The 17,300-nt window shown below is 46.7% G+C and overlaps 1 pseudogene; it reads right to left on the bottom strand.

Moving 5' to 3' along the window:
• Positions 1-12,194: 12,194 nt before the first annotated feature.
• Positions 12,195-13,521, bottom strand: LOC105716667 (actin, cytoplasmic 1-like; annotated as a pseudogene).
• Between the last annotated feature and the right edge of the window lie 3,779 nt (positions 13,522-17,300).

Below are 17,300 nucleotides of genomic sequence, written 5' to 3'. Positions count from 1 at the left end.
GCCACACTTAGCAGTCGTGTTGTCCAGGCTGATTTCGAACTCCTGCGCTCAAGTGATCCTCCTGTCCCGGCTCCAGAAGTGCTGGGATCACACATGCGAGCCACCACACCTGGCCACATCATATATTTTTTTAAGTTTTTAAATCCCTAAGTAGCAAATTGTTTCAAAAAGTCCCGTGCTGGGCTGGGCACATTGGCTCACACCTGTAATCCCAGCCCTTTGGGAGGCCAAGGTGGGTGGATCACTTGAGGTCAGGTATTCCAGACCAGCCTGGCCAATATGGTGAAACCTCGTCTCTACTAAAAATACAAAAACTAGCCAGGCATGGTGACGAATGCCTGTAAATCCCAGCTACTCAGAAGGCTGAGGTAGGAGAATCTCTTGAACCTGGGAGGCAGAGGTTGTAGTGAGCTGAGATCAAGCCATCGCACCCCAGCCTGGGCAACATAGCAAGACTACATCTCAAAAAAAAAAAAAAGTCTCATATTGGATTTTTCCCAAGGATCCCCTGAAGGGGGCAACAGGAGGAACAAGGATTTCATCAACTCCCGACTGCGGTGCCACGTAGCTGATGTGGGGAGCAGGGAGCAGCTGTAGCAGCCTTGACCTCCAGGACCTCTTGACATCCACACCCCCTCTCCCTCCTCCCCTCCACTCCAAGCAGGTCAGGCTCCTCCTGGCATCTGAACACCACTGTACCGTGCCAGCTGGAGTCTTTGTGATCACATACAGCCTCTTCTCCTTCCTGCTCCCCTCATCCTTCAAGTCCCATCTCCTCCATGAATTTTCCAGGCCTCTCTAGCTCCCTGAGTTTGCAAGCTCCCTCCTGACTTCTCAAAACCAGGATTATCTGCCCATCCTTCTTGACCCCCATTACTGCAAGCTGGATGCAGGGTTCCCAGGGAGGGCATGGGACAGGGGCCTTGCACAAGGAAAGTGCTCAATAAAGCCTTACTGACTGCTGCATTCGCTACGTTGCACCACGGACTGGAAGGGGAAATTCAAATCAACCCAGGGCGCACAGTGGTTATGTCAGCCTGAGCCTGGATTTGCACATCTCATGTTTAGATCAAGTCCCACAGAACCTGAAATTGCAAAAGAGAGGAAACGAGTGTTGCTACAGAATAGCCTAACCACAGTGAGACACATCTTGTTTGTTATCTGTATGACGCTTTTGGTTTCAAAAACACAACCCTGTTGCAAGACTAGTGATCGGGGCCAGGAACTAGATCTCTATTATTAACAGATCACCTGAAGGCAGTGAGGGGTGGGCCTTGCCAAGAACTGGGACTCCCATCACATTCACGAACACTTTCCCACAATGGTCTTCCCTTCAGCAAAATGAATCAGAAGGTCAAGAAGGAAGTGAGAAAAGAAAAAAAAAAAGAAGGAAGTGAGAAGGAAAGAATGTTACCCAGGTGTGTTCCTCCTGAACTATTCACTTATTTTATGGACAACAGTGTTTCATTATGTAACTAATTCCGTTTCCCTTATCTCATTGAGTACTAGGAAGCTCAGAGCCAATCCTGTGACCCACTAAAGTCAGCATGTACTTTCTGTATTAGTCTCTGCTGGCTCCATTTTATGTTTATATCTTGATTTTTTCCTCTATTTTTCTCATCAACTTCCTGAAATTTGCCATAAGTCCAATTTAGAATAAGGAGGAGGGTAAAAGGAGAAGGGGAAAAATGGTCCTTGCCCTTGAATAATGAAAAATACATAAGTAAGGAGATAGGTAACAATAACAAAAATAATATCATAGAAGTTAATATTGATGGCTGAGTGCGGTGGCTCACACCTGTAATCCCAGCACTTTAGGAGGCCAAGACAGGCGGATCACCTGAAGTCAGACATTTGAGACCAGCCTGGCCAACATGGTGAAACCCTGTCTCCACTAAAAATACGAAAATTAGCTGGGTGTGGTGGCAGGCACCTATAATCCCAGCTACTCAGGAGGCTGAGGTAGGAGAATCCTTCAAACCTGGGAGGTGAAGATTGCAGTGAGCCAAGATCGCGCCACTGTACTCCATCTTGGGCGACAGAGTGAGACTCGGTCTTAAAAAAAAATTCTTTTTTAAAAAAGGATGTCAACATTTATTTAGCACTTTTGCAAGGGACTCTGGTATGTATCATCTCACTAATTTCCCTAACAGCCCCACCAATAAAAGTACAGAACTATTATTTTCCTCCAAATTAGTATTATAGATGAGGAAAGGGAAGCTGAGAAAGGCTAAGTGGTGAGGCCAAGATCGTATGGCTAGAAATGGGGTGGCTGGGATCCAATCCCAGGTCTGGGTGGGGCCAAAGCTCAGCTCCTGGACGCTACATCTACAGAATCACGTGGGAGAGGCAGAAAGTGAAGGTGCCACGGTAAAATTCACAGAGAGGCTGTGGAAGGCAGGGTTGGAGAGCCCAATTCTGGCTGTCTGGCTCTAAAAAATGCTAATGTCTTTGACTCAGAGAATATTACTAGGTTCACAGAGCCCTGGTTGTAACTATAAATAGCTAAGTAATAAAGACGCTACAGGCCCCAATTCTAACGCTCCTCCCTTCCCTTCAAACCCAGCCTCAGGGATGACACTTAGACTGCATGTTCCCTGAGTGCAGGGACTGTGTCTTGTTCCCTGTTGGGTCCCCAGGACCCAGTGTGGTGCCTGGGACAGAGGAGGGACTGCATAGCATGCGCTGCGTTAATAAAGGAACGCATGGCTCACAGATACTTCACAATCATTGTTGGCGCCATGCAGATGAAGGCAGCTAGACGCAAACCCACACACATGTATTCCGATGACACACATCACATATGCCACCCTGTGTGTCTCCTCTGCAGGCGCCTGCCTTTTCCATTATAATGTGACTCACGTAAGTGATGTGCAGTTTTTCAAATTTCAATAAAAAGGAAAGATATAGTAAACTAGCTGCTTTTTTTTTTTTTTGAGATGGAGTCTCGGTCTGTTGCCCAGACTGGAGTGCAGTGGCACAATCTCAGCTCACTGCAACCTCCGCCTCCCGAGTTCAAGGGATTCTCCTGCCTCAGCCTTCTAAGTAGCTGGAATTACAGGTGCGCACCACCACACCTGGCTAATTTTTTTTTTTTTTATCAGAGATGGGGTTTCACCATGCTGGTTAGGCTGGTCTCAAACTCCTGACCTCATGATCGGGCCACCTCAGCTTCCCAAAGTGCTAGGATTACAAGCATGAGCCACTGTGCCCGTCCACCTAGCTGCTTTTGTAGACAGAAATAAAAATAAAAACAGGTCTGCATCCAGGGTAAGGCAGATTTGAGGGGATTCAGTAGACAGTTCATGCCTAGATGGCTAGAACATTTTTTTCTTCTTTGAGATAGTCTTTTTCTGTTGCCCGGGCTAGAGGGCAGTGGTGCTATCTTGGCTCACTGCAACCTTCACCTTCCGGGTTCAAGTGATTCTCCTGCCTCAGCCTCCCGAGCAGCTGGAATTACAGGCACCCACCACCACACCCGGCTAGTTTTTTGTATTTTGAGTAGAGACAGGGTTTCATCATGATGGCCAGGCTGGTCTTGAACTCCTGACCTCAGGTGGTCCACTCCCCACACAGCCTCTGAAACTGCTAGGATTACAGATGTGAGCCATGGCAACAAGCTTGATTTGATTTCTGCCAGCAGAAAAAGCAGTGCTGACGTGGAATCAGTAGGAAGCGGGGTTCACTTCAGGGGTGCCCCTCACCAGGCAAGGCCCCAAGAGTCACCAGATTTTCCATCCCTGATGCTTTGCCTGATCAAGCCCTGGATCACCCTTCCAGGCAGAGACACGCACTGCCAGCAGCTGGAAGGCAGAGTGGGGTAATTGGATCCCACCTCAGGGACTGCAGTAGTAGGGGTTTTCCAGAGAAACAGAGTGAGAGACTTTGAGGAACTGGCTCATGCGATGATTGGGGCAGGCAAGTTTGAAATCTGCAGGGCAGGCCAGGAGGCTGGAAATTCTAGCAGAAGTTGATGTTGCAGCCTTAAATCCTAAGGTGGTCTGGAGATTAATTCCTTTCTCCTCAGTCTTTTCTCTCAAGGCCTTCAACTGATTGGGTGAGGCCCATCTACATTGTGTGTGGCGGGGGCGGGGGGTAATCTGCTTTACTTAAGAGTCTACTGATTTAAATGTTAATCTCATCCAAAAAAATACCCTCAGAGTAACATCTAAAAGAATGATTGACCAACAACTGGGCACCAGAGCCTAGCCAAGCTGACACATCAAATTAACCATCACAGGCACTTACTAGCATTGGGCGTGGTCATGGTGAAGACACCTGCTTCATAAAGGCCTCAGAGGTCTGGCAAGTGGCCCATGTGAGCACTCTGTACCATCTGGGATATGATGGGTCAGCTGAGGTCTGCGTGGGGCCCTGGTAGTATGAAGGGGACCCCGGCCTCTGGATTCCCATACATGTCAGCAACGGCTGAGCTGCCTCTCTGACCAGGGGCTGCATTGCACAGGCTTGGAGGGCAGCCTGGGTGCAGGGACACATCCTCATGCCCTGTTTCTCCTGGCAGCACAGAAGCCCCAGGTGCCAGCAGCCTGTTTCCAGATGGCCTGATCATGGCTGAGCCCCACCCGAGGGCTGTGATACAAAGGCACTGGCTGAGGGAGACTGGATTGTATCCCCAGGAGGGCCATCTCCAGTGACTCATCTCTGTGTCCTTTGACAAGCTAAAGGAGGGAGCAGGCCCCAAGAGATAGCCATCTGAGAAAGCCTTGAGGACCACCGAGGCCTTGGCAAAGAGTCCATGTTGTATACGACAAGGTTAAACCCAAAAGAGCACAGCTTACAGCCAAACCATGGGCAAAGGAGAACTCTTTCCGTAAGCATTAATGTGCAGTCTGCATACATTCCCAGATCTCCTCTGTCTAATAGTTTTCGACCATTGACACTGACCTTAAACACCTGAAACAAAATTTAAAATTAAGAAAGGATGACTTTGTTGAAATCATACTCACCTTTAAAATGTCCATTCCAGCCAGGCAAGGTGGCTCACACCTGTAATCCCAGCATTTTGGGAGGCTGAGGCGGGCAGACTGCCTGAGGTCAGGAGTTTAAGACCAGCCTGGCCAACATGGTAAAACCCCATCTCTACTAAAACTACAAAAAGTACCCAGGTGTGGTGGGGGGTACCTATAATCCCAGCTACACAGGAGGCTAAGGCAGGAGAATCGCTTGAACCTGGGAGGGGAAGGTTGCAGTGAGTTGAGATTGCACCACTGCATTCCAGCCCGGGTGACACAATGAGACTCCATCTCAAAAATAAACAAATAAATAAATAAGCCAGGCTGGTGGCCTTTGCCTGTAGTCCCAGTTACTGGGGAGGCTGAGGTGGGAGGATTGTTTGATCAAACCCAGGAATTGGAGGCTGCAGTGAGCTGTGATCACACCACTGCCCTCCAGGTTGGGCAACAGAGCAAGACCTGTATTTCTTTAAAAATACAGGTAAATAAGTAAAAGCCTCCTTTGTACCAGGCACTGTTCTTAGACTCGGAGCTCCAACGCCCTTCCTGCCCTCAGAGCACTAACATTCTTGTTCCTCGCGTCTTCCATGTCCACCTCGAAACCTACAACTCGCAAATCTTGATCTCCAGTTGAGACCCGATCCCAGAGCTCTAGCCCAGCTGCTCCATCTGGGTGGCCAAACATCAGGTCAGACTCACCACAACCCAACCGAACTTTTCTTACCCCCACACCAGCTCCAGCCCTTTATGTCCCTATTACTGCCAGTGACACCGCCATTCACCCCGTCACCCCAGCCCCAGACCTCAGTAACAGTAGAATTGGATCCCATCTACTGAGTACTGAACATGAGCCTGGCACGAATATTGTCTAATTTCACCCTCAACACAAATCTATGAGATGGGCTTCGTTACAGGGGAGAAAAGAGAAGCTCAGAAAGGTTAAATAATTTGCCCAAGGTCGTACCGCTAGAAAGCCACATAGCCAGAACTCAAATCCAGGTGTCTTCTCAATGAACAGCTGGGTTTTTTTAGTGAGTCTGGGGACACTTGGGATCCCCAAGACCTTTTCAAGGGGTTTATAAGGCCACAACTATTTTCACAATAATACTAAGATGTTATTTTACCCTTTCTCTCAAAAGGGTACAGTAGAATTTCAGAAGCTTTGTGATATGTGGTGTCAAAATAGGAGCCAGATAAGAATTGAGGAGATAGGTAAGTGTCAAAATAGGAGACAGATAAAAATGAGGACACAGATAAGAAAATCCAGCAAGCTGAATTTCTCTTAAACTGGACATCAAAGAGACTTGAAAAACTATAAAATAATGCCACTCTTCTCAGTAATTTTTTAAAATTTTAGAATGTATATGGGCCAGGCACAGTGGCTCATACCTGTAATCCCAGCACTTTGGGAGGCTGAGACAGGTAGATCACTTGAGGCCAGGAGTTCGAGACCAGCCTGGCCAACATGGCGAAACCCCGTCTTTACTAAAAATAGAAAAATTAGCTGGGCGTCATGGCATGCGCCTGTAATCCCAGCTACTAGGGAAGCTGAGGCATAAGATTCACTTGAACCCAGGAGGCGGAGGTTGCTGTGAGCCAAGATCATGCCACTGCACTCCAGCCAGTGTGATAGAGCAAGACTGTCTTAAAAAAAAAAAGGCTATATAGCTATTTGTCTTAAAGTATATTAATTATGTTAACATGTAATCAGTTTATCATTGCTATTTAAAATTATTCTCAGCCAGGCACAGTGGTTCATACCTGTAATCCCAGCACTTTGAGAGGCAAAGGCAGGCAGATCGCTTGATTCCAGGAGTTCAAGTCCAGCCTGGGCAACATGGCAAGACCCCATCTCTACAAAAAAATACAAAAAATTAGCTGAGCATGGTGATGTGTACCTGTAGTTCCAGCTGCTCAGAAGGCTGAGGTGGGAAGACCCGCTTGAACCTTGAAGTGGGAGGCTGCAGTGAATCATAATAGCACCACTGCATTCCAGCCTGTGTGACAGAGCCAGACCCTGTCTCAAAATAAACAGATACATAACAATAAAAATAAAATATTCTGTTTTAATTTCTAACATGGCAAACATCAGTAGATATATCCCATGTAAAAAAATTCAATACTTTTTACTAATTTATTTATTTATTTTGTAGAGATAAGATATCTCTGTTTTCCAGGCTGGTCTCTAACTCCTGGACGAAAGTGATCCTCTCAGCCACCCAAAATGTTGGGATTACAGGCATGAGCCACCACACTCAAAATTTGATAATTTAAAAAAGTGTAAAGGGGTCCCAAGACCAGAAAGTTTGAAGACTGCTGATTGAAAGCGTACTGTCTTTTCTTTCCATTTTCTTGACATATCACATCTACATTTGTTTAAGAACATTCTGCTGTTTTCTAGTCTTTAGACTGTCCTTGCTTCACCCTTGTCCAGGAATTGCTGTTTGTGGATTTCTCTTGCTGCTTACTAGCCACCATCCCTTGTACTTTTTGTTTTTATAAGTCTAGAGTCTTTTAATTGCCAGTGACAAACTCAAATTGAATTGATCTAAGCATAAGAAGGACTTTATTGGTCAGATGAGGGCTTCAGGCACAGCTGGGTACAGGTGCCCCAATCATCATCAGGAACCTGACTGCCTGAATCTCTGGACTCTGCTTTCCTCATGTTGTCTTTGCTCTCAGGCAGGTTCTCTCCTCACCTGGGGACATGATAGCTCCAACAGCTCCATCCTAGGCTCAGACCAGCCTAGCATCCTCAGGAGAAAGAGAAAGATCCTCTTTTTTAGCAGATTCATCAAAAGTCCATGGGCTGATGCTGTAGCTTAAATCTAGTCTCTGTTTCTTTATGTAGTAAAGTACACATAACATAAAGTTTAGCACTTTAACCTTTTTTTTTTTTTTTTTTTTTTTTTGAGACAGGGTCTGCTTCTGTTACCCAGGCTGGAGTACAGCAACACGATCATGGCTCACTGCAATCTCTGCCTCCTGGGTTCAGGCAATTCTCCTGCCTCAACCTCCTGAGTAGCTGGGACTACAGCTGTGCACTGCCACACCTGGCTAATTTTTATATTTTTAGTAGAGACAAGGTTTCACCACATTGACCACACTAGTCTTGAACTCCTGGGCTCAAGTGATCTGCCCATCTTGGCCTCCCAAAGTGGTGGTATTACAGGTGTGAGCCACCATGTCCAGCCTTAGTCATTTGTAACTGTACAGTTCTGTGGCATTAAGTACATTCATGCTGTCATGCAATTATCACCGCCATTGTTGTTTTGGGGATAGCAATCTGCCAGTTTTCCTCTAAGGAATCAGAAGCCCCCAGTTCTCATTCCCTGCAGTTTAGGGGAGCTTCTGAAGTTTCAGCTTCAGGGATGCATATGAAATTCATGCCTGACCCATGAGAATTTCTCCTAAGCCACAGTGTTTGGTTCAGGGACAGCCCTGGGCAGAAGCTGGATCAATGAGAGTCAATACTCATCATCCCGGGTTTTGCTAAAACTTCCAGGAGAGGGGACCCTTTGTTAACATTGCTAAGCTGGTAGGATGTATGCCTGGGGCTCCCAGGGCCACTCATGGAAGGAGACTGCCCAAAAACCAACAGCAAGGAAAGCAGATCCAAGAGGTAAAGCAAGAAAGTTGCTGAGCCCTCAGTTATTTAAGTCAATACATGGCTCTTTTCTTTTTTCTTTCTTTCTTTTTTGCTTGCAAAGAGACCCAACTAACACAATGTGGTGGGGAGAGTAATAACACCATCACCTCCTCAAGGATGTCCATGTCCTAATTGTCCTAAATCTTGGAAATAGTGACTGTTGCCTTACACAGCAAAGGGAAACTGGGGATGCAGGTGGATTAAGGCTGCCAATCATATGCCCTTAAAATACAGAGATTCTCCTGGATCATCCAGGTGGGCCCAAGGTCATCACAGAGGCCCTTCCCCACAGAGGTGGAAGAGGAAGACAAAAGATAAGGTCCGAGTGATGTGGTGTGAGAGGGGCTACACTTTCCTTTGCCAGCTTGAAGACAACAGAAGGGGCCACAAGCCAAGGAATGTGGGCAGCCTCTAGAGGCTGGAGAAGGTAAGAAAACACTCTCTAGAGCCTCCAGAGAGGACTGCAGCCCTGCCAACACCAGTTTTACACCACCGAGACCCGTGTCAGACTTACATACCTTCAGAAACTGTAAGATAGTAAATTCATGTAGTTTTAACCACCAAGTTTGTGGTACTCTGTTACAGCAAATGGAAAACTAAAACATCCCATATTTCACCAGTTGGTTCATAACACACTGCTGTAAAAGCACAGCCAGGGACTCCACCTGCCTGCCTGCAGGACAAGCCCACATTCCACACCTGGAATTCAGGTCCTTTGTGGGCTGCTCTGTCTGGTCCAATCTACCCTCCAGCCTCATGGTGCAATCTCCCAGCCTCAAGCAATCCTCCCACCTCAGCCTCTCGAGTAGCTGGGTCCACAGGCATGTGCCACCATGCCTGGCTAATCTATTAATTTTTTTTTTTTTTTTTTTTTTTTTTTTTTTTTTTTTTTGCAGAGATAGGGGTCTCCCTATGTTGCCCAGGCTGGTCTTGAACTTCTGGGCTCAGGCGATCCTCCTGCCTCAGCTTCTCAAAGTGCTGGGATGACAGGTGTGAACCACTGTGCGAAGCTTGGCCTCGTGTCTTTATCAGTACTTCTTGCAGGCTCTTCAGTCAGGGTTGCTCTCCTCATTTTTCTGAGTCTTTGGTGCTAAGACTAATCCAACTCTTCTTTCCATCTCTCCCCACAAAACATGCCATGCTTTCCTCTGCCTATCATAACCCCACCTGTCTCTTCCTTCATCCCAGCTCTGCCAGGTGACCTTCATTCCTCAGTGTCAACACACAAGACTCATTTGGGTGTACCTACTGGATTGCTGATCCAAGAGGGCTTGCCTCCTTCCCAAACTGTGCAGCTCATCTTCTGATTTTTTTCCAGACAGATTCTCATTCTGTCACCCAGGCTGAAGTACAGTGGCACTATCTCAGCTCACTGCAACCTCCACCTCTGGGGTTCAAGTGATTCTCATGCCTCAGCCTCCCAAGTAGCAGAGACTACAGGTGCCCGCCACCATGCCCAGCTAATTTTTGTATTTATCAGAGACAGGGTTTCGCCATGTTGGCCAGGCTGGACTTGAACTCCTGATCTCAAGTGATCCACCTGCCTCGGCCTCCCAAAATGCTGGGATTACAGGCATGAGCCACCTTGCCCAGCCCCAGCTCATTTTCTTAGAAAGGTACCTTACCTCCACCTCCACGTCCCAGGGTAGCTGAGCAGCAGTCAGAGAACAATCAGCCTGGCCTAGAGCAGGAAAGGGAGCTCCTGAGGGAGGTCTTTGGTGGAGAAAATGACTCTAGAATTGGTTACGATGATGGTGAATTTGACAATCTGAAGATATTAAGGGCAAATACTGAAGGGAAAAAAAAAGCAAAGTTAGGAACGCCAGGAAGAACACAAGTCTGTGCAGGAAAGGAATATAATCAAAATATATTTCAGGCTGGGTACAGTGGCTCATGCCTGTAATCTCAGCACCTTGGGAGGCCAAGGTGGGAGGATTGCTTGAGCCCAGAAGTTGGAGACTAGCCTGGGCAACATAGGGAGACCTCTATCTCTATAAAAAATAAAAATCAGCCGGGTGTGGTGGTGCGTGCCTATAGTCTCGGCTGTTTGGGAGGCTGAAGTGGGAAGATCACTTGAGACTGGGAGGTTGAGGCTGCAGTGAGTCATGATCACCTCACTGAACTCCAGCCTGGGCAACAGGGTACCCTGTCTCAAAACCACAATAACAACAACAACGATGACATATATTTTACTTGATTCTGCACTGGGCAATAGATACACAGCCATAATGTAGATAATGTGTGTTGATACTAACCTTCAGGATCTCCCTATAAACAGAGATACAGTAATAATTTTTCTTTCTTGAGAAGGAGTCTCACTCTGTTGCCCAGGCTGGAGTGTAGTGGCACGATCTCGGCTCACTGCAACCTCCACCTCTCAGGTTCACACGATTCTCCTGCCTCAGCCTCCCAAGAAGCTGGGATTATTACAGGTGCCCACTATAATGCCCAGCTAAGAGGTACACTAATAATTATGACTGCATAATAGAATGTATACTTAACTCCTGACAATGTACAAATGAGAATACAGAGGATTTGGTGAGGTTGATGAAGATAGGAAAGTTTGAAGAGTAGAGGCACTAGTATCCTTATGGATGGTCAAGAAATAGAACAACACAATCCTATATCTATAAATGTACTGTATGTATTATATATATGCAAGTAGACATATGTATATACATGGTTTAACAAAAAAGTGTTAAACTATATTGGGAGATATATTGAAAGAAGTGAGGAGGGGAAGTGGAGTGTTGTAAGTGAATTAAATCCTTTACTATCATTGGAGAAATCAACAGATAATGTTTTAAATTGATAAATCAAGAAATAGTGATATGAACATGTTATTACACCATGTCCAGGTAACCACCAAAAGATGGTTAAACAGATTTTCTCCTGGAATCGGTGGAGCAGATAAGCAGGAAACAACAGTACTAGGGGCTGGGACTGGTAATTTTCATTTTAAACTTTTTGCAACTATTATTTTAAATTTAGGGTGTCTCTTAATTAAATTTGGCCGGGCGCAGTGGCTCACGCCTGTAATCCCAGCACTTTGGGAGGCCAAGGTGGGTGGATCATGAGGTCAGGAGATTGAGACCATCCTGGCTAACACAGTGAAACCCCATCTCTACTAAAAATAAAAAAATTAGCTGGGTGTGGTGGCGCTCGCCTGTAGTCCCAGCTACTCGGGAGGGTGAGGCAGGAGAATCGCTTGAACCTGGGAGGCGGAGGTTGCAGTGAGCCAAGATTGCGCCATTGCACTCCAGCCTGGTGACAGAGCGAGATGCCGTCTCAGAAAAAAAAAAAAAATTAGCTAGGCGTGGTGGCACATGCCTGTAGTCCCAGCTACTCAGGAGGCAGAGGTTTCAGTAAACCAAGATCACATCACTGCACTCTAGCCTGGGTGACAGAGATAATCCATCTCAAATAAATAAATAAAATATTAAAAAAGAAAAAAGAACAATGTACAAAGTCCTTGGCCACACTGTAGAATTTGGGGGATGCTCACTCCAACCTTCACTATTCATTTTTAAATCCTGAGTGAAGCCAAAAACAAAAACAAACACACACACACACACACAAAGCCATGCCAATCTCATCTTGCTCTCTGCGAATTAGGTTTTTGTCAAGAAAGGGTGTAACGCAACTAAGTAGCAGTCCATTTAGGAGCATTTTCGGTGGACAATGGAGGGACTGGAGTCATCCTATTCCTGCTTGCTCATTCACATCTGCTAGAAGGTGGACAGTGAAGCCAGAGCGATAACCTTGATCCTCAGGAGCAATGATCTTGATCCTCATGCTGCACTCCAGGGCAGTGATCCCCTTCTGCATCCTGCCGGGCGATGCCAGGGTACATAGTAGTGCTGCCGGACAGCACGGTGTCACACTTCATGATGGAGTTGAAGGTAGTTTCGTGGATGCCACAGGATTCCATGCCCAGGAAAGAAGGCTGGAAGAGTGCCTCAGGCAGTGGAACCACTCATTGCTGCTGGTGATAACCTGGCCGTCAGGCAGCTCATAGCTCTTCTCCAGGGAGAAGCTAGAGGCCGAGGTGCCCATCTCCTGCTAGAAGTCCAGAGCAACTTAGCACAGCTTCTCCTTGATGTCACACAGGATCTCCCACTCTGCTGTGGTGGTGAATCTGTGGTTGTTCTCTGTGAGGATCTTCATGAGGTGGTCAGTCAGGTCCCGGTCAGCCAGGTCCAGACACAGGATGGCATTGGGGAGGGTGTGTCCCCATAGATGGGTACCATGTGGGTGACCTGCCATCGGAGTCCATCACGATGCTAGTGGTATGGCCGGAGGCGTACAAGAACAGCATGGCCAGGATGGCCACATACATGGCTGGGGTGTTGAAGTTCTCAAACATAATCTCATGGTTGGCCATGGGGCTTAGGGGGCCATTGGTCAGCAGCATGGGGTGCTCCTCTAAAGTGACACACAGCTCATTGTAAAAGGTGTGGTGCCAGATCTTCTCCATATTGTCACCTACTGAGGCGACATGGAGATGGGGTATTTCAGGGTCAGGAGGCCTCTCTTGCTCTGGGCCTCATTGCCCACATAGGAGTCCTTCTGGCGCATGCCTACCATCACGCCCTGGTGTCGGGGGCACCCCGCGATGGAGGGGAATGCAGCCCAGGGGGCATCGTTGCCCACAAAGCGGGCCTTGTACATGCCAGAGCGGCAATATCATCCATGGAGAGCTGGAGGCGGAGTGGACCGGCTGCCAAGCGGCAAGGGCAAGGCTCTGTGAGCGAGGGGCAGACACAGTCTTGACGGTCTGAATTTTATCTTTTGAATTCAAGTTGAATAACATAGTCAAGAAGAAGAAAAGCTATGGTTTAAGGTTTGGTTAAACCATAACACAGTCAAGAAGAAGAAAAGCTATGGTTTAAGACTGTATCTTAGAGATCATGTTCTCAGAGTGCCTAGCCCATGGAAAGTGCTCAGTAAAAAAACCTCTAATGAAAACCTAGGAAGTTGTCAAGGAATTTTCAAATGTTCATTGGAAAGATAAAGATCACAATATCAAGGATATAGTAACAAAATGCTTATAATTCTGGCTGGGTGCAGTGGCTCATGCCTGTAATCCCAGCACTTTGGAAGGCTGAGGCAGGCAGAATGCCTGAGGTCAGCCTGGCTGATATGGTGAAACCCCGTCTCTACTAAAAATACAAAACAGCCAGGTGTGGTGGTGCATGCCTGTAGTCCCGACTGCTTGAGGGGCTGAGGCACAAGAACTGCTTGAACCTGGGAGGCAAAGGTTACAGTGAGCCCAGATCACGCCACTGCACTCCAGCCTGGGTGACAGAGCAAAATTCCATCCTAAAAAAAAAAAGTTTATAATTCTATTATGATATAACTATTTCTTTCTCTTTTTTTTTTTCACATTTCCACTTACAAGTATACATTTTTTTTTTTTTTTAAGAGATGGGATCTCACTATGTTGCTCAGGCTAACCTCAAATCCTGGGCTCAAGCAATCTTCCAGTCTCAGCCTCCTGAGTAGCTGCGACTACAGGCACATGACACCACCTCTGGCTATTTTTATATTTTTAGATATTTATTTATTTACTGAGAGACAGGGTCTCACTTTGTCACCCAGGCTAGAGTGTAGTGGTGTAATCATGGCTCACTGCAGCTTTGACCTCCCAGGCTCAGGTGATCCTCCCACCTCAGCCTCCTGAGTAGCTAAGACCACAGGTGTGTGCCACCATGCCCAGCTAATTTTTGTATTTTTTGTAGAGACAAGGTTTTGTTTGCCATGTTGCCCATGCTGGTCTTAAACTCCTGGGCTCAAGCAATCTGCCGGCCTTGGCCTCCCAAAGTGCTAGGATTACAGGTGTGAGCCATTGCACCTGGCCTATTTATTTATTTTGAGACAGGTTCTCACTCTGTCACCCAGGCTGGAAGGCAGTGGTACAATCACAGCTCACTGACGTCTTGACTTCCCAGGGTTGAGCAATCCTCCCACCTCAGCTTCCTGAGTAGCTGGGACTACAGGTGCACATCACCACCCCCTGTTAAATATACATTGTTAATTGTTTAAATTATAATAAATGTTAGCTGGGCACAGTGGCTCATGCCTATAATCCCAGCACTTTGGGAGGCCTAGGTAGGTGGATCACCTGAGGTCGGAAGTTCGAGACCAGCCTGACCAGCATGGAGAAACCCCATCTCTACTAAAAACACAAAAAAATAGCTGGGTATGGTGGTACATGCCTGTAATCCTAGCTACTTGGGAGGCTGAGGCAGGAGAATGGCTTGAACCTGCGAGGCGGAGGTTGTGGTGAGCCGAGATCATGCCATCGCACTCCAGCCTGGGCAACAACAGTGAAACTGTGTCTCAAATAAATAAACAAACAAATAAATAAATGTTAAATGTATATCTATAAATTAATGTTGCTATCCTTTCTTGACATTGCCTTGCATTTTCCATGCTTTTACATTTTATTACTTATACTTGTATGCTGTAATATGCACAAATGTATGTAATATTCCATTGTGTTGATACAGCTATCTTTATCCCTCTTAATTTAAGACCTGTTTTTTTGTTGCTGTTGTTTTTATTTTCATTTTTTTTGAGGCAGGGTCTCACTTGTTGCCCAGGCTGGAGTGCAGTGGTGCAATCTTGGCTCACGGCAACTTCTGCCTCCTGGGTTCAAGCAATTCTCCTGCCTCAGCCTCCCGAGTAGCTGGGACTACTGCCCGCCACCACGCCTGTTCATTTTTTTTTGTATTTTAGTAGAGGCAGGGTTTCACCGTGTTGGCCAGGCTGGTCTCAAACTTCTGACCTCAGGTGATCTGCCCACCTCAGCCTCCCAAAGTGCTGGGATTATAGGCATGAGCCACCACGCCCGGCCAAGACCTGTTTTTTGTTTTTGTTTTCTTTTTTGAGACAGAGTCTCACTCTGTCGCCAGGCTGGAGTGCAGTGGCACATTCTTGGTTCACTGTAACCTCCGACTCCCTAATTCAAGTGATTCCCCTTCCTCAGCCTCCCGAGGAGCTGAGATTACAGGCACGTGCCACCACGCCCAGCTAATTTTTGTATTTTTAGTAGAGATGGGGTTTCACCATGTTGGCCAGGATGGTCTCAATCTCCTGACCTCGTGATCCACCCACCTCAGCCTCCCAAAGTGCTGGGATTACAGGCATTAGCCACCACGCCCGGCTGTATTTCTTAAATAAATGAATGGACATGCCTGTAATTCCAGCACTTTGGGAGGCCGAGGTGGATGGATCACCTGAGGTCAGGAGTTTGAGACCAGCCTGGCCAACATGGAGAAACCTGTCTCTACTAAGAGAACAAAAATTAGCCAGGCGTGGTTGCACATGCCTGTAATCCAAGCTACTCAAGAGGCTGAGGCAGGAGAATCGCTTGAACCTGGGAGGCGGAGATTGTAGTGAGCTGAGATTGCACCATTGCACTCTAGCCTTGACAAGAGCGAAACTGCATCTCTAAATAAATAAATAAATGGATATATAAATGAAGTTATGAAATTGATAAAAATTGAGAGGAAAATGGCCATATGAAGGAAGGCTTTTAACAGGGGGATCTGTCTTAGAATCAGTTCTCAAGAGAGCTGAAATGCCATGTATCACTATCCTCAAGAAACTTCCCTCCCTTCTTTGCCTCTTCTTGGTCCTCCCGCTTTCCTTTTAAAGTCTGATGAGCAGATATTATTAAATAGTAATCATTTCATCTCAAGCTTAACATCCTAAACAAAACTCTTAATTCTAACCCCACATATCCCCCATAGAAACATGCTTTGCCTGCATACTTCCTCAACTTAACATGGTTCTTCTTTTCCCCTCATGCTCTACACTTAACCCTCTATAGCATGTTCAAAACACATCCAGAATTAATCCACTTTTCTCCATCTTCACTCCCTCATCCTAGTCCAATCCACTTTCATCTCTCACTTGGATTCATTTTTTTTTTATTTTTAAGACAGAGTCTCACTCTATTGCCAGGCTCCAGGTTGGAGTGCAGTGGCACGATCTCGGCTCACTGCAACCTCTGCCTCCTGGGTTCAAGCAATTCTCCTGCCTCAGCCTCCCGAGTAGCTGGGACTATAGGCGCACACCACCACGCCCAGCTAATTTTTGTATTTTTAGTAAAGACAGGGTTTCACCATGTTGGCCAGGATGGTCTCGATTTCTTGACCTCGTGATCCGCCCTCCTCGGCCTCCCAAAGTGCTGGGATTACAGGTGTGAGCCACAGTGCCAGACTCACTTGGATTAATCTTAACAGAAACTTGTCTCTCTGCTTCCTCTGGTTCTTGGCTGCCTTTTCCTCTTTCCTTGCGCTAACAGACAGAGTAGTTTCTTAAAAATTCCAATCAGATCATGCTGCTTCCCTTTTTAAAATTCCATGAAAGTTCCCACTGCACTTTGAATAAAATCCAAACTCCTTACCCTGATCTACAAAACCCTCTCCATCTGGACTCCCCACTGCTGTCCCCACTCCTCACCCTTATCTGCTCCAGCCACACTGGTCTTTCTCATGCCAAACTCCTTCCTGAACTTGTTCCAGCCTGGCTTCCCTGGAACACCCTACCTAAAGATGACTTTGGCTGCTTTTGTCCCCAATTTAGTTTTCAACTCAGTGTCACCTCCCACCTTCTCAAAAACCTTTGCAGATCACCACAGCTAAGACAGCACCCCTTCCATTAAAAGT

Source organism: Aotus nancymaae, unplaced genomic scaffold, assembly GCF_030222135.1.
Source record: "Aotus nancymaae isolate 86718 unplaced genomic scaffold, 86718_ANA_hifiasm-v0.15.2.pri h1tg000010l, whole genome shotgun sequence".
Classification (NCBI taxonomy): Eukaryota; Metazoa; Chordata; class Mammalia; order Primates; family Aotidae; genus Aotus; species Aotus nancymaae.
Note: the sequence above shows the minus strand (reverse complement) of the source record. Positions and strands in the feature narration are given on the sequence as shown.